This window comes from Lithobates pipiens, unplaced genomic scaffold (assembly GCF_037356315.1).
Source record: "Lithobates pipiens isolate NorthernLeopardFrog02 unplaced genomic scaffold, aLitPip1_a1.2 Scaffold_19, whole genome shotgun sequence".
NCBI classification, from domain to species: Eukaryota; Metazoa; Chordata; class Amphibia; order Anura; family Ranidae; genus Lithobates; species Lithobates pipiens.
The window spans coordinates 217,333,118-217,359,814 of NW_027507764.1; positions in this window are offsets into that span (position 1 = coordinate 217,333,118).

Consider the following 26,697-nt stretch of genomic DNA (forward strand, 5'->3'; position numbering starts at 1 on the left):
GATTACCCAGGACACCGGATGTCACTCTTGTTCTGACTCCCAAACTTAAAAGAACAGTTATGGCATATGAGTGATCTCCTGAGCAACCCGTGGAGTGATAACCCTTGATCCCGGAATTTGGGGCCCCAGGGGGGCAACAACCAGCCTGTCCCCATGTACCCCCACCCTCCGGGGTTGCAAACAAAAGGTCATCCCCCGGGCAATGTCTATCTCTAATCTAACCAAGAATGCAGTATAGCCCTGAGACATGTACAGTACTAAACCATAATACATTGAAGTAATAAGACAATAAGGCGTGATCCCACCCATCCTTTATCCATGCGCCATAGTATAAATAGACACGAAGGTTTCGCTGTCTCCCAAAAGATAGCAAAGTTCCCCCGCGGGCAGGAAAAAAATGTCCAGAACTTGCCGGCCAAAACACAAACAAAAATAAAAACGAAAAGAACAAAGAGAACATGCCCGCTTAGCCAAATGGCAACAGCATATGATGAACCAGGAACAGTGCTCAGTCAGAGTACAGGGTCTGCCGATAGATAGGTCTCCACAGGCACACAGAGGGGCAGCGCTGCTGAATTTCTGATTTCCACAGTACCCTTGCATATTACTGACTGGTGCGCATTGTCAATCACGGATACGTCCTACCTTATGTCCAGGGTACCTGAGACTCCCTTTAAGCCAGGGAAAGCGCCCCTCCACTTGGGCTATATAGGGTCTGTGGCAAGGAGACCTTCCAATACTTTATAGCCCCAACCCGTCTTATGATGGTGTTATATGGATCGGGGCCTGTAGGCACGTCCCCCCTCCCTAGCCCGGGGGTCAATGCTTGGGTTCCTGGTCCAGCTAAAGGGTGGGTTGTTGAGCAACTCAAACATAACCCATGCCCACTGTCTCCAGCACAGAGAACAAATAAAAAAATGTAAAAAAAAGGGGGAGAAAATAGCACGTGGGAAACCTGGAAAATGTAGAGCGGTGTTAGTACGGACCTCAATGTCTGGAAGTCGGTCGCGTCAAACAGGGTAAGAACATAGGAATAGTGACGGGTGAGGAATAGCAGAGGGTGATGTACATCTGCTCACTTACGCCATCAATCCGGTGCTAGCGGTCGGTTCTGCGGCGAACAGAAGAAGGGGATACTCTGGGGCTCTCATCTGTTTCCATGTCTCCCCGAATCCTCGGCGGTGAGGTATTGGAGGATCTGCGCCTTCTTTGTCGTTGTCTTTGAGATCGTGGAGTAGCATTAGATTGGGCCGGTATCCAAGGATCCGGTTGTATGAATGCACTGTACCAATCTGGGACTTCTACAAAGGGGATGCCCAAGGTGTCACAGAAGGGTTGTAGGTAAGCCGGGGTCCTCAGTTGTGCTGTGCGGTTGCCTGCAGTCGCTTGCAAGAAGAAGGGAAACTTCCATCTATATGGAATGCGTCTGTCCCGCAGGGCCTGTAGTAATGGACGGAGATCCCTGCTATGTTGCAGCGTGACGCCAGACAGATCCTGGAACAATTGAATGCGTGCCCCATCATGCTCCAAACGATCCTGGCTGCATGCCAGGCGCAATATCTCCTCTTTTTAGGTAAAGTTCACCAAGCAACACACTGCATCCCTAGGGGGGTCGGTGTCTCTCCCCCTTGGTCTGAGAGCCCTGTGACATCTCTCCATCTCCACAGGTGCATCAGCCGGCCTACCCAGCAAAGTGTTGAAAATGGCCCATATAGTTGTTTCCAATTGGGGTCCCTCCACAGACTCTGGGATGCCTCTGACACGTATATTATGTCTGCGACCTCTATTATCGAGGTCTTCCAGGTGCCTGTGCATGTCCATCAGTTGCTGTGTATGTACACTGGCAACACGCTGTACCTGATGAATGGCCGCCCCATGCGTCATGGCTGCTGCCTCCACATGTTCCAGCCTGGAGGCAACAGCTTTAAGATCAGTTTTCAAGTCTGAAATGGCAGCAGAAAGTGTATTCTTTATTTCTTGAGGCCACTAACTGAAGATCTGCTAGGCATAGCATGGGAGAGGGCAGCGCGGTGTGCATACCTGCCAGTGCGGAGGCTCCAGGAGCGCTGGCGCCGGCAGCAGAGGAACTCCGGTCCGAGGCCTAAGATGAGGCCTGCGTGTCCGCGTGTTGCGTCCGGGAAAAATGGCCGGTATATTGCGGCTCAGCTGCGTGGGTGTCTCCAAGGGGGACCGGGAGGTAGATGGGCTTCTCCCGGTCATTTTCGGCAGTGTAAGAGCGATGTGTCCTGCTGATGAGCTGTGTTAAGAGGACCCTGCGCGGAGGAGCTATCAAGCTATGCGTCCATCTCCTTCCGGTGCTCGGCCACACCCCCCCCGGTAATGCCTTTTGCCCTTTGTAACGCCCCGGCAGTTTTCCAGGAATTTATTAACAATGTCCTCCGAGATTTGTTGCAATTGTGTGTGGTGGTTTATCTCGATGATATCCTCATATTTTCCAAGTCCCTGGAGAGCCACCACACAGATGTCTGTCGTGTACTTCAGAAACTAAGAGAAAACAATCTCTATTGTAAACTGGAGAAGTGCGAGTTCCATCGTGAACAGGTTACATTCCTTGGCTTTGTCATTTCCACTGCTGGTTTTTCGATGGACCCAGAGAAACTGTCGGCAGTCCTACAGTGGCCTCGACCCGTAGGTTTACGTCCTCTGCAGCGTTTCCCGGGCTTTGCCAACTACTATCGGAAGTTTATTCGTAACTTCTCGTCTCTGGTCAAGCCTCTGACTGATATGACCAGAAATGACGGTAATCCACAGAGTTGGTCTCCAGAGTCCATTAAGGCCTTTGAGACTCTCAAGGCTTCCTTTGTTTCTGCTCCTGTGTTGGCACATCCTGATCCTACGTTCCCTTTTATCCTAGAAGTTGATGCTTCTGAGACTGGAGTTGGCGCCCTTCTGTCTCAACGTCTCAACTCTGAGAGCGCTATGCATCCGTGTGGCTACTTTTCCAAGAAATTGTCACGTGCTGAATGCAATTATGAGATTGGTGACAGAGAGCTGTTGGCGATCATTTTTAGACCTGAAATAATGGAGACATCTCCTTGAAGGTACCACTGTGCTCGTTCTTATTCTTACTGACCATAAGAATCTTACATTCTTGCCTGAGGCTAAGCGACTCTCTCCCAGAAAGGCGCAGTGGGCTCTTTTCTTGTTGAGCTTTAATTACATTGTCTCATTCTTACCCCTGTACTAAGAATATAAGGGCTGATGCCTTGTCACGACAATTTTCCTCCACTTCCAAGTCGGAGTCTGTTTCATGGTTCCTATGATTCCTCCTGATCATATCTTGGCTACAGTTCGCACCAGTCTTACTTCTCCTTTGGGTGACAAAATTCTTGCTGCTCAGGTCCATGCTCCTCCTGATAAACCTTGTGACCGCTGCTTTGTTCCAGAGAGTCTCCGTACTGCAGTGCTCCAGACTTACCATTCTCCCGAGGCAGCTGGCCACCCTGGGAAGAATCAACTAATTTGGGCCATCTCCCAACAATTCTGGTGGCCTAGTCTATGGGCTGATGTTACAGCCTTCATAGCTGCCTGTCCCGTGTGTGCTCAGAGTAAGACTCCACGACACCTTCCAGTGGGCCTCATACAACCCATACCCAGTGGAGAGAGGCCCTGGACTCACCTGTCTATGGATTTCATTGTGGAATTGCCCAACTCCCAAGGCAACACTGTTATCCTTATGGTGGTTGACCAGTTCTCAAACATGTGTCATTGTATTCCACTTAAGAAGTTGCCCACCTCTAAGGAACTGGCTTCCATTTTTGCTCGGGAGATCTTTCGCTGACATGGGCTACCCTTTGTGATTGTCTCGGATAGGGACAGTCAGTTTGTCTCCCAGTTCTGGCGAGCCTTTTGTGCACAGTTGGGAATCCAGCTTGCATTCTCTTCTGCGTATCACCCGCAGTCTAATGGGGCCGCAGAACGAGCCAATCAGTCCTTGGAGCAATTCCTACGTTGCTATATTTCTGACCATCATAACAACTGGTCTGACCTATTACCTGGGGCAGAGTTTGCTCACAACAGTGCCTTGAATTCTGCCTCCAGATTGTCTCCATTTATGGCGAATTATGTTTTCCAACCTTCCATGTTGCCTGACTCGTTTGTTGCGCAGAGTATTCCTGCTTTAGAGGAGCATCTCCATGGCCTTCGTTCTACTTGGGTACAAGTCCAGGAGGCTTTGCATCATGCTAATGATAGGTACACACTCCATGCTGACCGCAGACGCCTGCCTGCGCCTTCCTACCAGGTTGGGGACAGGGTCTGGCTGTCATCTCGCAACCTCCGGCTTCGTGTTCCCTCACTGAAGTTTGCACCTCGGTTTATTGGGCCTTTCCGTATCCTTCGCAGGATTAACCCAGTAGCTTACGCGTTGGACCTTCCTCCTAGTATGCGCATTTCAAATGTGTTTCATGTCTCCTTATTGAAACCGTTGGTCTGTAACCGATTAACTACCTCAGTGCCACGTCCTCAACCTATTCAGGTTGAGAACCATGAGGTACATGCCCCTGTCCTTCTCCGCGAGTTCCATAGACGGTTTCCCCTCAAGCCTGGTGGCTGTCTGAGGGAGAGGGGTCATTGAGGGGGGGTACTGTCAGGGCTGGCTTAGCCCTTCCTCCTCTGCACTGGCCAGCTCTCTTCTCTTTTCACAGTTGCCAGCTGTTCCCGATGATGCTCGTCTGACCGGCCTATTTAAAGGCTTCCAGCTCACTTTTTTCTTTGCCTTCGCGTTGGTCACATCACTAGGAACCATCTCCTGCTGTTTGTTCCAAGACTGGCTTGCTGACATCCCTCCTGGCTTCTATCCAGCTTGCAGTTGCTCTCCTTGGATCCCTGACGTCTGGACTGGCTGATTACCCGATCTGGTTTATGAACTTTGGACTGGCTGACTACCCGATCTGGCTACTGAACACTGACTATGCTTGACCACGCTTTTTTCTATTTACCTTTTTATTTTTATTAATAAACAAGTGTGATTTGATTGTACTTCTGTCTCTGTCTGTTTCATGGTTCCTGACAAACACTTCACGCAATTTCCCCAGAAATTGTAGATTTTTCTCGTATTATATTTTTATTTATAGGAGACATTGATATTATTCTATGTTTATTTATAGGAGACAATGATGTTATATGTTTATTTATAGTAGACATTGATATTATTATATATTTATTTATAGGAGACATTGATATTATTATATGTTTATCATCTCAGTGAACTAGTGTCTCACATGTACGGAGGAAAATGCGCTAATGTTAGAGGATCCAACAGATAAAAAGTTGGAGCTTCTTTATAAAAGCAATATGTCTTTAGCAAGTTCTGTAGCGCAGCCAGTTCTTGCGGCAATTGGTGTATCTCAGTCCCTTAAGGAACACAGCTTATGCTAGGACTAGTGCATTCTTGCAGACTTGTGTGGCTGAAATATTGGTCAGTCGAAGCACCATGTAAGAAACTCTTGGCCAGTTCCCCCTTTCATGGTGAACGGCTATTTGGGGACGATCTGGATAAATACATCCAAAAGGATCTCTAATGAGAAAAGCTCTCTTTTACCAGTAAAGAAGAAATTTAACCATTTCTCCTTTAACCAGTTGCCGACCGCCGCACGACGATGTACGTCGATAGCATGGCACGGGCAGGCATATTGGCGTACATGTACGTCCCTTGCCTCCCGCGGGTCGGGGGCCCGATCGGGCCCCCGCCCGGTGCCTGCGGCGGTCGGTATTCGTGCGGGAGCGATCCCGGACGAGGGGACGGCCATTCGTTCATGGCCACCCCCTCGCGATCGCTCCCGACGAATAGGAATCCCCCGTGACATCACTTCCTCTCCTGTAATGTAAACACAGGAGAGGAAGTGATGTATTCTCTCCTCCGTGTCGGTATTTTTCGTTCCGACACGGAGGAGAGCGGATCGGTGAGTTGCACCAACACTCTACACACACAGTAGAACATGCCAGGCACACTCACACCCCCCCTTTACCCCCCGATCACCCCCCCAATTACCCCTGCCCCCCAGTCACAGTGACACCAATGTCATTTTTTTTTTATTTTTTTATTTTTTTTTGCATTGGTGTCATTTGTGACTGTAATAACTGTTAGGGCAGTTAGAGTTAGCCCCCTTTAGTTCTAATGTACCCCCCTAACCCCCCCAATAAAGGTTTAACCCCGTGATCACCCCCCGTCGCCAGTGTCACTAAGGCTGGGTTCACATTGCAGCGGTTTATGAGAACGAATGTGATTCGCACCGCACTGCAGTGCAAATCACATCCGATCTCTGTGCGATTCGAGTTCAGCCATTCGCCGCACCCGCCGCACCCGCCACACCCGCCGCACCCACCGCAAATTCGCACGGGACCCTTTTTTTGGCCCGCAGCAGAATCGGATCGCATGGGTGTTCACACCATGCGATCCGAGTTTGCAGATCGCACTGCGATATGCGAACTGATCTGGGGGTGTCAGTAACATTTCACTGACACTCCCAGCAGTTCGCATAGGGCAGTGTGAACTGCCGCCGGGAGGCATGCGATGCGGGAACCCGCCGCGGATTTGCGGCGTTTCCGCATCGCTCCAGTGTGAACCCAGCCTAATAAGCGATCATTTTTCTGATCGCCGTATTAGTGTCACAGGTGACGCTAGTTAGGCAGGTAGGTATTTAGGTTCGCCGCAGCTTTTTATAGCGCCAGGGACCCCCATATACTACCGCATAAAGCCCCCTGATTGCCCCCTAGTTAACCCTTTCACCAGTGATCACCATATAACTGTTACAGGTGACGCTGGTTGGTTAGTTATTTTTTATAGTTTCAGGGCACCCGCCATTTATTACCTAATAAAGGTTTAACCCCCTGATCACCCGGCGGGTGTCATTTGTGACTAATAACTGTTAGGGCAGTTAGGGTTAGCCCCCTTTAGTTCTAAGGTACCCCCCTAACCCCCCCAATAAAGGTTTAACCCCGTGATCACCCCCCGTCGCCAGTGTCACTAAGGCTGGGTTCACATTGCAGCGGTTTATGAGAACGGATGTGATTCGCACCGCACTGCAGTGCAAATCACATCCGATCTCTGTGCGATTCGAGTTCAGCCATTCGCCGCACCCGCCGCACCCGCCACACCCGCCGCACCCGGCGCAAATTCGCACGGGACCCTTTTTTTGGCCCGCAGCAGAATCGGATCGCATGGGTGTTCACACCATGCGATCCGAGTTTGCAGATCGCACTGCGATATGCGAACTGATCTGGGGGTGTCAGTAACATTTCACTGACACTCCCAGCAGTTCGCATAGGGCAGTGTGAACTGCCGCCGGGAGGCATGCGATGCGGGAACCCGCCGCGCATTCGTGGCGTTCCCGCATCGCTCCAGTGTGAACCCAGCCTAATAAGCGATCGTTTTTCTGATCGCTGTATTAGTGTCACAGGTGACGCTAGTTAGGCAGGTAGGTATTTAGGTTCGCCGCAGCTTTTTATAGCGCCAGGGACCCCCATATACTACCGCATAAAGCCCCCTGATTGCCCCCTAGTTAACCCTTTCACCAGTGATCACCATATAACTGTTACAGGTGACGCTGGTTGGTTAGTTATTTTTTTATAGTTTCAGGGCACCCGCCATTTATTACCTAGTCTCACTAGTGTACCCCTAAATTTAGGGGTGTCTACTTTCCAAAATGGGGTCATTTGGGGGGGGTTTGTGCCATCTTGGCATTTTATGGCCTTCAAAACTGTAACGCCCTTAGAAAGCCTGAAGGCGGTGCTTGGTTTTCGGGGCCCCGTACGCGGCTAGGATCCCAAAAAGTCCCACATATGTGGTATCCCCGTACTCAGGAGAAGCAGCAGAATTTATTTTGGGGTGTCATTTCACATATGCCCATGGCATGCGTGAGCAATATATCATTTAGTGACAACTTTGTGAAAAAACAAAAAAACAAAAAAAAAGTTTGTAATTTTCCCGCAACTTGTGGCAAAATATAAAATATTCCATGGACTCAACATGCCTCTCAGCAAATAGCTTGGGGTGTCTACTTTCTAAAATGGGGTCATTTGTGGGGGTTTTGTGCCATCTTGGCATTTTATGGCCTTCAAAACTGTAATAGGTAGTGAGAAGTGAACTCAAAAATTTACGCCCTTAGAAAGCCTGAAGGCGGTGCTTGGTTTTCGGGGCCCCGTACGCGGCTAGGCTCCCAAAAAGTCCCACATATGTGGTATCCCCGTACTCAGGAGAAGCAGCAGAATTTATTTTGGGGTGTCATTTCACATATGCCCATGGCATGTGTGAGCAATATATCATTTAGTGACAACTTTGTGAAAAAAAAAAAAAAAAAAAAAAGTTTGTAATTTTCCCGCAACTTGTGGCAAAATATAAAATATTCCATGAACTCAACATGCCTCTCAGCAAATAGCTTGGGGTGTCTACTTTATAAAATGGGGTCATTTGTGGGGGTTTTGTGCCATCTTGGCATTTTATGGCCTTCAAAACTGTAATAGGTAGTGAGAAGTGAACTCAAAAATGTACGCCCTTAGAAAGCCTGAAGGCGGTGCTTGGTTTTCGGGGCCCCGTACGCGGCTAGGCTCCCAAAAAGTCCCACATATGTGGTATCCCCGTACTCAGGAGAAGCAGCAGAATTTATTTTGGGGTGTTATTTCACATACGCCCATAGCATGTGTGAGCAATATATCATTTAGTGACAACTTTGTGTAAAAAAAAAAAAAAATTTTTTTTTTTGTCATTATTCAATCGCTTGAGGCAAAAAAATTAAATATTCAATGGGCTCAACATGCCTCTTATCAATTTCCTTAGGGGGTCTACTTTCCAAAATGGGGTCATTTGGGGGGGTTTTGTACTGCCCTGCCATTTTAGCACCTCAAGAAATGAGATAGGCAGTCGTAAACTAAAAGCTGCGTAAATTGCAGAAAACGTACCTTAGTTTGTAGATGTGACAACTTTTGCGCAAACCAATAAATATACAATTATTGACTTTTTTTTTACCAAAGACATGTGGCTGAATACATTTTGGCCTAAATGTATGACTAAAATTGAGTTTATTGGATTTTTCTAATAACAAAAAGTAGAAAATATCATTTTTTTTCAAAATTTGCGGTCTTTTTACGTTTATATCGCAAAAAATAAAAATCGCAGAGGCAATCAAATACCATCAAAAGAAAGCTCTATTTGTGGGAAGAAAAGGACGCAAATTTTGTTTGGGTACAACATTGCATGACCGCGCAATTACCAGTTAAAGCAGCGCAGTGCCAAAGTGTAAAAAGACCTCTGGTCATTTACCAGCAAAATGGTCCGGTCTGAAAGTGGTTAAGTGTGCTTCCTCACCTGTGCCAGGGGCATCAGCCTCTAGGGAGTCTTGACGGCCTCCACCGTCAGGTCTAGGGGAAGACCCCAAGGGCAGCACCAGGGTCAAAGAGGTCTTGGGGCAGAAAGCCCGCAAAGCAGAATGCTAAAGTCTCCTTATGAAGGGACGCCCCCACTCGCTCGGGTGGGGGGAAGGCTCCTGCAATTTTCAAAGATCTGACAGGAATAATGTCAAGACAGATGCGTGGCTTCCTCAGTTTCTGTAGGTTACAAACTAGAGTTCTGAGAGTTTCCGTCTCCTCGTTTTCTAAATGTTCCCAGGGATCCAGAGAAAAATAAGTCTCTTTCTAGCTCTAGATCATCTCTTATCTCAGCTAGTGATATCAGAGGTTCCCTTAGAGGAACAGGGCAGAGGTTTTTATTCAAACCTTTTTTCACGGTTCCAAAACCAAATGGAGAGGTAAGACCCATTGTAGATCTCAAAGATTTGAATCGACACTTAAATATCCGGTCCTTTCGCATGGAATCAATCCGATCAATTGTTTCCATCCTGCAAGGAGGGGAGTTTTTGGCATCAATCGATATCAAGGATGCATATCTCCACATGCCAATATTCCTGCTCACAAGAAATTTCTACGATTCGAGATAGAAAATCATCATTTCAGTTTGTGGCCCTACCTTTTGGTCTAGCCACAGCACCGCGGGTGTTCTCAAAGATTCTGGCACCTCCTTTAGTCAGATTAAGGGCTCAGGGCCTAGCCTATTTAGACAATCTATTTTTAATAAATCATTCAGTTTCTGGTCTATACCAAAGTCTGGTCACAGCTTTAAACTACCTGGAATCTCTGGGTTAGATACTCCAACCTAGAAAAATCCTCCTTAAAATCATCAAGGAGATTACATTACTTGGGGCTGGTCATAGATACCGTACAGAAGAAGGTATTCTTGCCCCAGACAAGAATCAGTTCCATTATAGGACTAATTCAACTTGTCAAAGCAAAGAAAAATCCTTCCATTCGGCTGTGCATGAGATTGTTAGGGAAAATGGTGGCCCCCTTTGAGGCTGTCCCTTATGCATAGTTTCACTCGAGACTGCTACAACCATCCTGTCGGTCTGGAACAAGAAGGTTCAGGCTTTGGATTTTCCTATACGCTTATCCCCTGATGTACGTCAGAGCCTAAAACTGATGGTTGGTATTCAGCAACCTCTCAAAGGGGAAATCTTTTCTGCCAGTATCCTGGGAAGTGGTGACAACAGATCCCAGCCTTCTAGGCTGGGGAGCAGTCCTGCAAGAAGATTCTGTCTGGGAGAGATGGTCCAAGTCAGAAGGACTTTGCCTATCAACATTTTGGAGATTCGGGCAGTACATTTCTACGATTCGAGATAGAAAATCATCATTTTAGTTTGTGGCCCTGCCTTTCGGTCTAGCCACAGCACCGCAGGTGTTCTCAAAGATTCTGGCACCTCCTTTAGCCAGATTAAGGGCTTAGGGCCTAGCCTATTTAGACAATCTATTTTTAATAAATCATTCAGTCTCTGGTCTATACCAAAGTCTGGTCACAGCTTTAAACTTCCTGAAATCTCTGGGTTAGATACTCCAACCTAGAAAAATCCTCCTTAAAATCATCAAGATTACAGTACTTGGGGCTGGTCATAGATACCGTACAGAAGAAGGTATTCTTGCCCCAGACAAGAATCAGTTCCATTATAGGACTAATTCAACTTGTCAAAGCAAAGAAAAATCCTTCCATTCGGCTGTGCCTGAGATTGTTAGGGAAAATGGTGGCCTCCTTTGAGGCCGTCCCTTATGCATAGTTTCACTCGAGACTGCTACAACCATCCTGTCGATCTGGAACAAGAAGGTGAATCATGTTCTAGCGTGGCCAGAAAACAACATTCCTTGCCTATCGGCGATTTTCAATCCAGGAATAGAAAATTGTCAGGCAGACTATTTGAGTCGCCAACAATTATTTCTGGGGGAATGGTCTCTTTATCCTGACATTTTCGTAGATGGAGTATTCCTGGACATGGACCTGTTCGTGTCCAGATTCAACAAAGTCGACAACTTTGTGTCAACAACGAGGGATCCGCTAGCATGTGGAACAGAAGCATTAGTCTTCCCATGGGATCAGTTTGCACTGATCTATGCGTTTCCTCCAGTTCTGCTACTTCGGTGCCTTCTCCACAGGATCAAGCAGGAGCGAAAGGAGGCGATTCTGGTGGCCCCAGCATGGCCCAGGAGATCTTGGTTTACCGAGACCCTAAAGATTGCGGGGAGGAGTCCCTTGGACTCTGCCATTATGGCCAGACCTTCTCGCACAATGTCCGGTATTCCATCCTACCTTACGGACGCTAAATTTAACGGTTTGGCTATTGAAACCCACATTCAAAAGCACGTGGCTTATCTCCCTCGGTAATATCTACTTTGGTTATTGCCAGGAAACCGGATTCCAGAATAAATTATTATAGAGTCTGGAAGGAATGTTTCTTGGTGTGGATCCAGGGTGTCAGACTTTACGTACCTGACAGGTGAACCCGAGATAGCAGGGGAAGGTCTCCCTTACGTGTCTGGTTCACGGCCCCTGGTAATATGGACAGGAAGCACGGGAGCACAGACTGGTATGAGAGCCTGGCGGGTTGGATGCAGGAGAAGAGGCCCAGCGGCCAGATGGGACACCTAAATAGGCCGTTTGGCGCCATGCGCGCCGGCGCACACACGCGCACCCACACAGGCGAGCGCACAGGCACACGCGCACAAGCGCGTGCCCGCACAACGCACAGTACTATCAAGGTTCAGATCTCGGCCTGGTCAGTCTTTTTTTCAACGGCCTCTTGTTTCTCTCTCTCTGGTGCGTAGTTTTATTCAGGGGGTGACACGGATTAATCCCCCTATTGAGGCACCTCTAAATCTTTGGGATTTAAATTTCTTATTATCGGCTTTACAGGATCAGCCTTTTGAGCCTTTATGGGAAATTCCCTTGGTTCCTTTGACAAGAAAAATAATCTTTTTGGTTGCCCTGTAAAAACTATTTGCTACTGCGGCCAGGCACGTCAGTGAAAAAGCCACTGGGGATTCGTTAGGATCTCAGCCAAACAGGCCTAAGAATGACCTCACCAAGCATACTAGAGCTGCCACGACGTGTCGACGTGCGTGCAGGGCGTCGATGCCTCACAGTGGTGGCAGTGCTTAGTATCTACCGCTGTCCTCCGTCCCGTCGTCCCCCTCTCTTCTCCCCCTCCGTGCCGCCATCCCTAGGGGTGCAATGGATCGTCACCGATCCGTGATCCGAGCGCACATGCCACGCTCCGTGGTCTCGGCCTTAGGAGAGGCCGCGGCTTTGGCCTAGCTCCGAAGCGGCGGCCATCTTTCTACACCCAGGCGTTTACAATGTGATCGCTCCGATGGAGCGATCACTTGTAAACAGACAGGCGTCATGACATGACGCCGGTTTCTCTCTCCCCTCTCTGTACTGATCTGTGCAGTGGAGGGGAGAGGTCGGATGGAATCAGCCATCCCTCCATACCCTGCCAATACTCTGCCAGCCAATGCAATACTCTGCAATACAATACTCTGCCAGCCAATGCAATACTCTGCAATACAATACTCTGCCAGCCAATGCAGTACAATACTCTGCCCGCCAATACTCTGCAATACAATACTCTGCCAGCCAATACTCTGCCCGCCAATGCAATACTCTGCAATACAATACTCTGCCAGCCAATGCAATACTCTGCAAAACAATACTCTGCCAGCCAATGCAATACTCTGCCAGCCAATGCAATACTCTGCAGTACAATACTCTGCCCGCCAATACTCTGCAATACAATACTCTCAAGGTTATCCAAAGGATTAATTAGCTAATCAAAAAAAAAACACTAGATTCATTAAAAAAAAAATCAAAAGAAAAATCGGATAGCCATTGACTAATCGAAAAAATAATCGATAGATTAGTCGACAGACAAATTAATCGTTATTTGCAGCTCTAAAGCATACTATTACATGCAGTGCCACATTTGGGTGTGTCTAAAGACTTTATGAAGCCTTGACTACTCTGTTTCTCCTACAATGGGACCTGGATCTTGTTTTGTTGCCACTATATTTCAAGTCGTTACGGTGACTAATTTGGGAAAAGTGTTGAATTTTTTTAACTCTGCCATGGCCGGTCCCAAGCCCAGCTGCGAAAAAGAGGAGGGTTGGGTACTGGGACAAGCAAACCAGCCCTGTAAAAACGATTTGCTACTGTGGCCAGGCATGTCAGTGAAAAAGCCACTGGGGATTCGTTAGGATCTCAGCCAAACAAGCCTAAGAATGACCTCACCAAGCATACTACTACATGCAGTGTCACATTTGGGTGTGTCTAAAGACTTTATGAAGCCTTGACTACTCTGTTTCTCCTACAATGGGACCTGGATCTTGTTTTGTTGCCACTATATTTCAAGTCGTTATGGTGATTAAATTGGGAAAAGTGTTGAATTTTTTTAACTCTGCCATGGCCGGTCCCAAGCCCAGCTGCGAAAAGAGGAGGGTTGGGTACTGGGACAAGCAAACCAGCCCTGTAAAAACTATTTGCTACTGCGGCCAGGCACGTCAGTGAAAAAAACCACTGGGGTCAAGGACTGATGTAAGGTCAAGGACTGATGTGGACGAGAAGGCCTGGCTCGCAGTCTTCGCTATAATTCATCCCAAAGATGTTCAATTGGGTTGGGGTCAGAACTCTGGCAATGCCAGTTAAGTTCCTCCACCCCAAACTCGCCCATCCATGTCTTTATGGAACTTGCTTTCTGCACTGGTGTGCAGTCATGTTGGAACAGGAATGGGTCATCCTTAAACTGTTCCCACAAAGATGGAAACATGAAATTGTCCAAAATTCTAAAATGTCCAAAGCGAGCTTTGTCATAGACTTCTGTGGAGGCTTTGAAGACACTTTGAAGCACCACTAAAGCGACAGGGGACATCATTTTTGAAGCAAAGCAAACACAAGGTGTAAACAGGACTGTAAGCTAACTATTTTATTTAGTGACAGGCGCTTTGACTGGTGTTCAGAGAGCTTTAACCACTTCAATACCAGGCATTTACACCCCCTTTCCGGCCCAGGTCAAGCTTTCAGCCCTGTTGCACTTTGAATGACAATTGTGTGGTCATGCTACACTATACCCAAAAAAATGTTTTATCATTTTGCACCAAATAGAGCGTTCTTTTGGTGATATTTGATCACTGCAGGGGTTTTAATTTTTTGCGCAACAAATAAAGTAAAATTTTCTTCTTCACTGATGGGCACTGATGAGGCTGTACTGACAGGCACTGAAAAGGCGGCACTGATGGGCACTGATGAGGTGGTACCAATGAGGTGGCACTGATGAGGGACACTGATGGGCGGCAATGATGGGCAAAGATAGGTGGTACTGGTATGCAGTACTGATGGGCATTGATAGGCGGCACCGATGGGCATCTCAAAGGCGGCACTGATAGGTGGCATGGATGGGTACTGACAGATGGCACTGATGGGTGGCACTGCTGGGCATCACTTATGAGGAGACATGCGGGCACTTACTAGCATCTTTTGGGCACTTACTGGCATCCCTGATGGACATTGGTGGCATCCCTGGTCATCCATCTGTTGTGGTTATACCGTGTGGCATCCCTGGTGGTCCAGTGTGGGCATCCGTGGGGGGGGGGTTGGCTGCACTGATAAACAATCAGCTCAGACCCCCCCTACCCCCGTCAGGAGAGCCGCCGATCAGCTCCCCTTTACTCACATCTGTCCGACGCAAGTGAGGAAAAGCAGAAAAATGGCTCTTCCTGTTTACACCATGATTGGTGAGACTGACACATCTCACTACCGATCACTGCGCTGTACACCCCCACAGGCACGCAATTGCGGCTTATCCTGCTGGACACCAAATGATGCCCAGTTAGGATAACTGAACCACTGCCGGCCCATCATTTTGCTATAGGTCGGGCGAGAAGTGGTTAAAAAAGCGTGTCCAAAGCCATTTTACCTTCATGCATTCTCTGCTTGACGGTAAAATACCTTCAGTGTCAGCAGCCTCCCTCAGCCCCCTAATACTTACCTAAGCCTGATCTTGATCCAGCAATGTGCATGAGACCCAAGGCTATAACCGGTCTCTCCCTAGTGATTGACTGAGATGCAGCAGGAGCCATTGGCTGTCAATCACAGCCAGTGAGGCAGGATCGGGGGCGGGGCTGAGCCATGCTCTCTGTGTCTTATGGATACAGAGAGCAACCATCAGTGCCCCCACAGCAAGCTATGGAAGCCCCCGAGAAGGGGGAGTGGCCCACAGAGCACCAGTGGGAGGATCAGGGATGCTCTGTGCAAAACCACTGCACAGAGCAGTTAAGTATAACATGTTTATTTGTACTCGGAGTTAATCTGTGGATAGTAAAGGAAAGGAACAAAAGAGCAACAGAGAACATAGACGTGAAGTGTGCGGGGATCACGTGGTCAGTATGCCTAAAGGGGGGCATACCCAAGTATGAAATATAATGAATGAAATGAAAAGGGAATGGGTGGGTTTGACACAAGATCCAATGACCACGAGGGGAGGAGGCAAAGGAGGGCAGGCTTTCAGCAGCCTGACTCCTTCTATAAACACAGGCTGACCTGCGGTCAGCCTTACACTTATTTATTTTTAATAACATTTTTCCCTACAAGCACTTTAAAATGGTAATAAACCCAAAACCAAAAATGTAATATATTGCAGCTTACCAATCATTAGATGTGGTGGCTGCATTTGTTTCCTTTTTTATGTTTTTTCCCCCTCTGTTTTTACATAATGGCCAGTAACACACTTCATGTATAACAGAGACACCACTCTGGATAAAAGAGCACAGAGCAGGAGGGGAGTGTTAAGTGTTACACATGGTAAGTTTTTTTTTTTTTTTTTTTTTGTCCATCCCAGTGGGCTAAATAAAAAAATAAAAAAACTCAGGAGCTAACCAGGAGGCCACTGTACTAACGGGGACAGGGGGATCGCTCCCCCACCAGAACACACCGGTCAGCCCTCACACTTCATTGGCTGAGGGCGTGGGGGTTCCCCCCAAGTCCAGACCAGACCCTTGTCCGAGCACGCTACCCGGCCGGCCAGGAAAGGGGGGCGAGCGAGCGCGCCCCCCCTCCTGAGCCGTACCAGGCCGCGTGCCCTCAACATGGGGGGGTGCCTTGGGGGGGGCGACGACAGCGGCGACAGAAGACCGGGCCACCGCCTGTAAAAGAGCTACAAGAAGGCGCGGTGGCCCGGCAGAAGAACCGAAGAGGGGGACAAGACCCCCGAAGTCGGGAGAAGAGGCCGGCGGCGGGGAGGAAGAAAGCCGGACTCCTCCGCTAGTAAAAGAGCTACACACAGATAGCGGAGGAGTCCGGCGAGAAGACCCCCGAAGACGGAAGACCCCCGGAGCTGTGCAATAAAATATTTTTTCCCTGTGTTGTGTTTTTTTTGTACTTTATTTCACAGGTGAATGGGTAGGGGTACATTGTACCCCATACTCATTCACATAGGGTGGGGGGCCGGTATCCGGGGGCCCCCTTCTTAAAGGGGGCTCCCGGATTCCGATAAGCCCCCCGCCCGCAGACCCCGACAACCAACGGCCAGGGTTGTCGGGAAGAGGCCCTTGTCCTCATCAACATGGGGACAAGGTGCTTTGGGGTGGGGGGGCCGCGCGGCCCCCCCTTCCCCAAGGCACCCCCCCATGTTGAGGGCACGCGGCCTGGTACGGCTCAGGAGGGGGGGCGCGCTCGCTCGCCCCCCTTTCCTGGCCGGCCGGGTAGCGTGCTCGGACAAGGGTCTGGTGTGGACTTTGGGGGAACCCCCACGCCGATTTTTTTCGGCGTTGGGGTTCCCCTTTAAGCCCATTCCAGGCGGCGGAGCCCGCGACGTCTCCTTCGCGGGCCCCGCCTACCTGTACACGCGCTCGAAATGGGCGGACTTTCCGAGCGGGAACAGTCCGCTCATTTCGAAAGTACAGCGGACAAGCCCACACACGGGCGGACTGTTCGCTCAAACACAGTTTCAGCGGACAGTTTTTCGGAATTTCCGAAAGACTTTGTCCGTCCAACTGTCCGCTGAAACTGTCCGCTGAAAGCCCACACACGAGCGGACTGTCCGCCCAAACACTGTTCAGCGGACAAGGTTGGGCGAACAGTCCGCCCGTGTGTACGCGGCCTTACACACGGTAAGTTTTTTTGTCCATCCCAGGGGGCTAAATGAAAAAAAAAACTGAGGAGCTAACCAGGAGGCCGCTGTACTAACGATGACAGGGGGATCGCTCCCCCACCAGAACACGCCGGTCAGCCCTCACAGTCATTGGCTGAGAGCGCTGACCGGATGTCAATCGGCTGCTGGTTTTCCAGCAAGCTCGTTTGACAGAAGCCAGCCAAGCCACCAGCTTCTATCAAACAAGAAGCCGTACACACGGGCCGAATGTCATCCAGTATCTACTGTAATGGCTGATTTCAGCCAATATTTGGCCCATGTGTACCAGGATTTAGTCATACTAGCAGATTTAGATACGCTAACAAATTAAAGCCAAAATCTAGCTCACACTGCATTTATACAATCAGTTACAACTGTTTTTTTTTTTTTTCATTTTGGGATAAAGGTTTTACATTAATAAATAAAACCTAATCATTGTAAGCACCCTGTCAGTATTAAATGGTTAGTCTCAACCCTCCCAACTGCTCCATTAGCAGGACAACTTGTTCTTTTGAAAAAAAAAACAGACTTACTGGTCAGATCACCAGATGAAAATAAAGGAAAGAAAGCCAACGAAAAAAAAAAAATGAAGAAAACGAATGCAGCCATCACATCTCAGAATTGGTAAGCTGCACTCTAATAAATGTTTGCTTTTGGATTTATCACAGAGTTAAAGTGGAGTTCCACCCAGAATTGGAACTTCCGCTTATCGGATTCCTCCCCTCCTCCGGTGTCACATTTGGCACCTTTCAGGGGGGTGGCAGATACCTGTCAAATCAAGGTATTTGCTTCCACCTCTGGGCACATTCTGCGGCAAACTATGCCATGTCCGCCTCCCGCCATGCTGTCTTCTGGGCGATACACAGGTCCCAGAAGACAACAGGGACCATTCATAATGCGCAGAGCGACTAGTGCATGCACAGTAGGGAACCAAGAGTGAAGCCGAAAGTCTTAACTTCCTGATTCGCTTACCAGGAATGGCGGCGATAGCACCCGTGAGTCGATCTGAAGATCGGATGAGGACATTGCGGGCTCCCTGGACAGGTAAGTGTCCATATATTAAAAGGCAGCAGCTACAGTATTTGTAGCTGCTGACTTGAATGTTTTATCCCTAGGCGGAACTCCGCTTTAAGCCTCTCTTAAGTATAATTGAATCACTTTAGTCAAAAACATTAAAGTGGTTCTAAAGCTTCAAGGTTTTCTACCTTAAAGCGGAGGTTCACACAAAAATTGAACCTCAGGAGCGAGCATGCAGAAAAAGGGGTTGTAAGGTCTCAAGGTTTTTCACTTTAATGCATTCTATGCATTAAGGTGAAAAACCTAAGCTGCAGCTTCCGCCCAGAGCCCCCCTTTTACTTAACTGAACCCGACTCTGGAGCGCATCAGGCATCAGGACTGGAATGCGTCTCTCCGTGGGAGCACTCGATGAGGAGGTGCCAGGAGCACCACCCGGGCACCCCAGAAGAGGAGGATCGGGACCACTCTGTGCAAAACCCTTGGCCAGAGGAGGCAAGTATGACATGTTTCTCATTTTTTATGAACCTTTACAAATCACTTTAACTGTCCCCAGTCCATCTCCTGATAGAACAGAGCCTTGGGGACACTCTGCACATGCTCAGTTTGGTGTGTATTTCTAAAAAGGATAAGCTTGGGCGTGCTCGCAGCTCCACGTGCCCCAGCCCGCCAAGAAGCTGACAGCGTGTAGTGCTAATCACAGGTACTGAGACATTTTCCCAGTCCACAGCTGCAGAGATCGGGAAATGTCTCAGAACCTATGATTGGCGCTGTCAGCTTCCTGGTGGGATCTGACACGTGGAGCTGAGAACACGCCCGAGCTCATCCTTCATTTCTAATTTTTGGGGGTTTTTTTCTTGAGAGGGTGCATGTGACCAGCACAGGGCCAATCAGCACTGTCCAGAGGGTCAGGGGTCCTGCAGTCTCATATCAGCCTCATATTCACAATCAGGGGAGAATGAAAACTCCTGCTAAGAGGGCTTGCACACTGCGCCGTCCATAGCGTTGGCGATAAAACACCACTATTTTTAGCAGTGTTTTACTGTCGGATTTGGGGCGCTTCGTGGCCTAGAAAGGGTTAAAACTGCCCACAATACGATGCAATAGCAGCGTTTTGCCAGTGAGATTGCAGCGCTGCCCCATTGATTTCAATGGGGAGCAGCGGCGGAAGAGTGGTAAACACACCGCTCCAAAGAAGCTACTGGCAGGACTTTTCCTGACGTCCTGCCAGCGCACCGCTCCGGTGTGAAAGCCCACAGGCTTTCCCACTGGAGGCTTTCCCACTGGAGACAATGTTGGAGACTGCTAAATACTGCTGATAAGAAAAGGTATTATTTAAAATAATTTATTTAAAATGATTGCATTTCCATGTTCTGTGTAGTGTGGGAGACCCAATATAATGAATGCAGAGTCCTGGGTTTAGTAACAGTCCGGTACATAGGATGAGAATATCAGACAAATGATTGATTGTTTTTTTTTTTGTTTTGTGAATGCTAGTCTCATATCGAAAACAAATACAGTGGTGTGAAAAAGTGTTTGCCCCCTTCCTCATTTCCTGTTCCTTTGCATGTTTGTCACACTTAAGTGTTTCGGAACATCAAACCAATTTAAACAATAGTCAAGGACAACACAAGTAAACACAAAATGCAATTTGTAAATGAAGGTGTTTATTATTAAAGGTGAAAAAAAATCCAAACCATCATGGCCCTGTGTGAAAAAGTGATTGCCCCCCTTGTTAAAACATACTATAACTGTGGTTGTCCACACCTGAGTTCAATTTCTCTAGCCACACCCAGGCCTGATTATTGCCACACCTGTTCACAATCAAGGCATCACTTAAATAGGAGCTGCTTGACACAGTAAGGTCCACCAGAAGATCCTTAAAAGCTACACATCATGCCGAGACCCAAAGAAATTCAGGAACAATTGAGAAAGAAAGTAATTGAGATCTATCAGTCTGGAAAGGGTTATAAAGCCATTTCCAAAGCTTTGGGAATCCAGCGAACCACAGTGAGAGCCATTATCCACAAATGGCGAAGACATGGAACAGTGGTGAACCTTCCAAGGAGTGGCCGGCCGCCCAAAATTACCCCAAGAGCGCAGCGACGACTCATCCAAGAGGTCACAAAAGACCCCACAACAACGTCCAAGGAACTGCAGGCCTCACTTGCCTCAGTTAAGGTCAGCGTTCATGCCTCCACCATCAGGAAAAGACTGGGCAAAAATGGCCTGCATGGCAGAGTTCCAAGGAGAAAACCACTGCTGAGCAAAAAGAACATCAAAGCTCGTCTCAATTTCTCCACAACACATCTTGATGATCCCCAAGACTTTTGGGACAACATTCTGTGGACCGATGAGACAAAAGTGGAACTCTTTGGAAGGTGTGTGTCCAAGTATATCTGGCCTAGAAGGAACACTGCATTTCATAAAAAGAACATTATACCAACAGTAAAATATGGTGGTGGTAGTGTGATGGTCTGGGGCTGTTTTGCTGCTTCAGGACCTGGAAGACTTGCCGTGATAAAAGGAACTATGAATTCTGCTGTCCACCAAGAGATCCTGAAGGAGAATGTCCGACCATCTGTTCGTGTACTCAAGCTGAAACGAACTTGGGTTCTGCAGCAGGACAATGATCCTAAACACACCAGCAAGTCCACCACCGAATGGCTGAAGAAAAACAAAATGAAGACTTTGGAGTGGCCTAGCCAAAGTTCTGACCTGAATCCTATTGAGATGTTGTGGTATGACCTTAAAAAGGCCGTTCATGCTCGAAAACCCTCTAATGTAACTGAATTAGGACAATTCTGCAAAGATGAGTGGGCCAAAATTCCTCCAGGACGCTGTAAAAGCCTCATTGCACGTTATCACAAACGCTTGGTTGCAGTTGTTGCTGCTAAGGGTGGCCCAACCAGTTATTAGGTTTAGGGGGCAATCACTTTTTCACACAGGGCCATGATGGTTTGGATTTTTTTCACCTTTAATAATAAACACCTTCATTTACAAATTGCATTTTGTGTTTACTTGTGTTGTCCTTGACTATTGTTTAAATTGGTTTGATGTTCCGAAACACTTAAGTGTGACAAACATGCAAATGAACAGGAAATGAGGAAGGGGGCAAACACTTTTTCACACCACTGTAGGTTACTAGAGTTGTGAAAATTCTCGTAACACAGGGTACAACTTCCCGCAATGATGTCATATATTCTCATATTTCCAAGCATGTACGGTGTTCTGGCAGATAGTGTCCTGCCATCATATAGTGTCCGCTGCGTACTGCGCAGTAAGGGGCAGAAGAAGCTTCAGAAAATCTCCGAAGATGAACGGCGCCTGTGCCGTGAGTGGAGGTGGTAGCCCCACCATCCAAGCGGACATAGGGTTGTGAAAATTAGAGGGCCCCTCACAGATGAGCTTTGCTCGCCACGCTTCGGGGCTCTGCCTCGCTGCGCTCCGCTCTTTTATATTCCTACTCTATGTCCACTTGGATGGTGGGGATAGAACCTGGACTCAGCGCAGGCGCCGTTCATCCTCTGCTATTTTCTGAATCTGTGTGTGCTGTGTACTGCGCATGCGCAGTACACAGCGGACACTATCCAATGGGGGACCATATATGATAGGACACCGGTCTTGGTCACTCGATTCTTTACACAGAAATACTATACTGATTAAATGAAAGTCATTTGTTCTGGTATTGTACGAGAAAAATGCTTGTGTTATTTTATATAATTTTGTATGAACGGTCGTGATCGGCTCTCAAAAGCCGCGTGCCAATAATCAGAAGAGACGATCAGATTATTCTACGATCGCTCCCGATTTTCGCATTGTGTGTACCAGGCTTTAGGATTGCTTGGTGATGAAGGGGTTAAAGCATATGTACTAAACGTTTTGACCTGACTTCAGAGATGATACAGTAAGCAGTAGAAGCACTACAAGTGACAGCAGAGCATGTCTATAGGGTAGAGCCCACCACACAGACAGCACAGGGGGAGATCACACCTGATCTATGCTCGCTCACAATCTCTTTCCTCCAGATAATGTTACAAATCCCATCCAACTACCGGACTAGTCCATGCTTGTAATCCCAGACAACTGCAGAGACCCTGGGCTACAGTCTGTCCGAGGGTAATGAGAAGCCCTAGCCTATAGCAGAGCGGCTTCGTTACCACGTGACCCGTTGGTTTGAGGGGCGGAGCCTGCTGCGGCGACCGTTAGAGAGAGAGCCAATCAAGTGCGAGGGCGGAGTGAGGGAGCTTTATTTTTCAGCGTCACTCGGAGGGAGGATCAGTCTGCGATTGAACACCAGAGGAGGAGCACGATTGGTCTGTTCTCCGTCACTCCCACCTTCATGCCTTCCCCCAGCATCACAGCTGGACGCTAAGAGGGCGGATACTGGCTGATTTAGAGAGAGGGGGGCGGGCATTTACTGAAGCCGAGTCGGACATATTTACTATAGGATCGGAGGAAACCTTGGGCGAGTCTAAGCCGGCTACGCCACCCACCGATGTCATCAGCGTAAGAAAAACAAACGCCATGTGCCGCTGACAGTGAAGAGAGGTAATTCTCCAATCTGATCATTTACATATTCATTATGAAAGAGACCCTGTCATTGTCTGTATTCTCTATTAATAATGATAGATATAAGACTAGCTCATAACAAATTATAATAATAAAAGCTATTGATAGATAATAATGGAAGAGAATAATAATAGACTAGAAAAGCTACAATTTCTGGGGAAATTGTGTGAAGTGTTCTTGCCTCCACCTACTGGAGTGGGCGGAGTAACTTAGTGGAGTGGGCGGAGTAACTGCTGTATGGTTAGATTGGCCGGAGTAACTGTGAAAAGTGTTAAAAAGCTTAATATTTTAGAAAGTATAAATATTAGTAAAAAAGTTGAAGAAGCCTTGAGGCGATTCAGTTCGCGTTGTGCGCTATACAAATTATCCATTCATTAGCTGAAAGCGCTGAACATTTTTTTTCATTTTTTTTTTTTTTATCAGCCAAAACATAATGACCACAACATGATCAGCCAAAATATTATGACCACCCCATGATCAGCCAAATAACTTATGACCACCTCATGAAAAAAAATTTATTAAAAAAAAAAAAAATCATTTTTAACCACTTGCCACCCGCCCTATAACAGAAACACGGCGGCAAAGTGGTTTTAAAATCCAGACCAGACGTCATATGACGTGATCAGGACTTTGAGCCACTGCGCATCGCGGCGATCGTTGTTGCAGGGTGTCAGTCTGACACCCGGCAACTACGTTCTTGGTAAAGAGTCTCCGACGGAGACTCTTTACCATGTGATTAGCCGTTTCCAATCACGGCTGATCACAGTGTAAATAGGAAGAGCCAGTGATCGGCTTTTCCTCACTCGGGTTTGTCAGACGCGAGTAGAGGAGAGCCGATCGGCTGCTCCTCTGACAGGGAGGGTCTGTGCCGATTGATTATCAGCGCAGCCCCCCCCCCCCCGAGGATGCCCACACTGGACCACCAGATCACCAGGGATGCCCAGCACAAGGTATGCCACCCTAGACCACCAGGGATTCCAGTCAGTGCATACAGTGGATGCCAATCAGTGCCCACAATGGATGCCAATCAGTGCCCACAATGGGCATCAATGATTGGCATGCATTGTTTGGCACTGATTGGCATCCATCAGTACAGTTAATACAATACAATGCCGCCTATCCATGCCCATCTGTGCCGCCTATCCATGCCCATCTGTGCCGCCTATCCATGCCCATCTGTGCCGCCTATCCATGCCCATCTTTGCCGCCTATCCATGCCAATCTGTGCCAGCTATCAGTGCCAATTTGTGCCACCTATCAGTGCCCATCCATGTCGCCCATCAGTGCCACCTATCAGTGCCCATTAGTGGGCACTATCACCTATCAGTGCCACATATCAGTGTCCATCAATGCCACCTCGTCAGTGCCACTTCATTGGTGCCACCTCATCAGTGCCACCTTATCATCGCCCGTCAGTGTAGCCCCATCAGTTCCCATTAGTGAAGGAGAAAACTTACTTATTTACAACGTTTTGAAACTGAAACAAAAAAAACTTTTTTTTTTCAAAATTTTCGGTCTTTTTTTATTTGTTTAGCAAAAAATAAAAACTGTAGAGGTGATCAAATACCACCAAAAGAAAGCTCTATTTGTGGGAAAAAAATGATAAAAATTTCATTTGGGTACATTGTAGCATGACTGCGCAATTGTCATTCAAAGTGCGACAGCGCTGAAAGCTCAAAATTGGTCTGGGCAGGAAGGTGTTTAAGTGCCTGGTATTGAAGTGGTTAAATAAATAAAAAAATCTTTTTTGAAAAAAAATAATTAAAAAAAAAAAAAATTATTGGCGGAGTAACTGGGTGGAGTGGTTTGAGTTACTGTCGTGCGATTAGGGTGGTTGGAGTAACTGTGAAAAGTGTTAAAAAGCTTAATATTTAAAAGTAGTATTTTAAAGAAGTCCCATCATTAGCTGAAAGTTGAACATTTTTTTTTCATTTTTTTTTTTTATCAGCCAAAACATTATGACCACAACATGATCAGCCAAAATATAATGACCACCCCACGATCAGCCAAATAATTTATGACCACCTCATGAAAAAAAAAAACATTTTTGAAATAAAAAAATAAATAGTTTGTGAAAAATAAAATAATTTTTGAAAAAAAATAATTTTTGAAAAAGAAAAATAATTTTTGAAAAAAAAATCATTAAAAAAAATGGCAACAAAAGTGAGTACACCCCTAAGTGAAAATGTCCAAATTGGGCCCAATTAGCCATTTTCCCTCTGCGGTGTCATGTGACTCGTTACAAGGTCTCAGGTGTGAATGGGGAGTAGGTGTGTTAAATTTGGTGGTATGGCTCTCACTCTCTCATACTGGTCACTGGAAGTTCAACATGGCAACTTATGTTAATGAACTCTTTGAGGATCTGAAAAAAAAGAATTGTTGCTCTACATAAATATGGCCTAGGCTATAAGAAGATTGCCAAGACCCTGAAATTGAGCTGCAGCACGGTGACCAAGACCATACAGCAGTTTAAAGTGGTTGTAAACCCTTACAACCAACTTTGACCTACAGGTAAGCCTAGATTAAGGCTTACCTGTAGGTCCAAGAAACATCTCCTAAACCTACACGGTTTAGGAGATATTTACCTAAAGACAGGCACCGCTGTCTATGTGCACTGAGCGCGCACGGCCAACGGCGATATGCCGCGAGTGGCGGCTCCCTGCGCATGTGCGGGAGTGATGTTATTGCGGCTTCGCCGAATGACAGCGTCGGAGCAGCGATACCCACCGAGAAGATGGATGCACCGGACTACAGGGGACAGCGGTGACTTCGCTGGCTCCTGTGTGAGGTAAGTGACACATAATGGACTACTATGCGATGCATAGTAGTCCATTATGCTTTACCTTTGCAAGGAATGAAAGAGGAAGTAAACTCCTCAGGGTTTACTTCCTCTTTAACAGGACAGGTTTCACTCAGAACAGGCCTCACCATGGTTGACCAAAGAAGTTGAGTGCAAGTGCTCAGCGTAATCTCCAGAGGTTGTCTTTGGAAATAGATGTATGAGTGCTGCCAGCATTGCTGCATTGAAGGGGTGGGGGGTCAGCCTGTCAGTGCTCAGACCATATGTCGCACACTGCATCAAATTGGTCTGCATGGCTGTTGTCCCAGAAGAAAGCCCCTTCTAAAGATGATGCACAGGAAAGCCTGCAAACAGTTTGCTGAAGACAAGTAGACTAAGGGTATGGATTACTGGAAACACGTCCTGTGATCTGATGAGAGCGGTGGGAGTGTCATGGTCTGGGGCTGCATGAGTGCTGTCAGCACTGGGGAGCTACAGGTCATTGAGGGAACCATGAATGCCAGCATGTATTGTGACATACTGAAGCAGAACATGAGTCCCTCCCTTTGCAGACTGGGCCTCAGGGCAGTATTCCAACATGATAACGACCCCAAACACACCTCCAAGATGACCACTGCCTTGCTAAAGAAGCTGAGGGTAAAGGTGTGGACTGGTCAAGCATGTCTCTAGACCTAAACCCTACTGAGCATCTGTGGGGCATCCTGAAATGGAAGGTGGAGGATTGCAAGGTCTCTAACATCCACCAGCTCTTTCGATGTCATCATGGAGGAGTGGAAGAGGTTGCCAGCGGTTTAG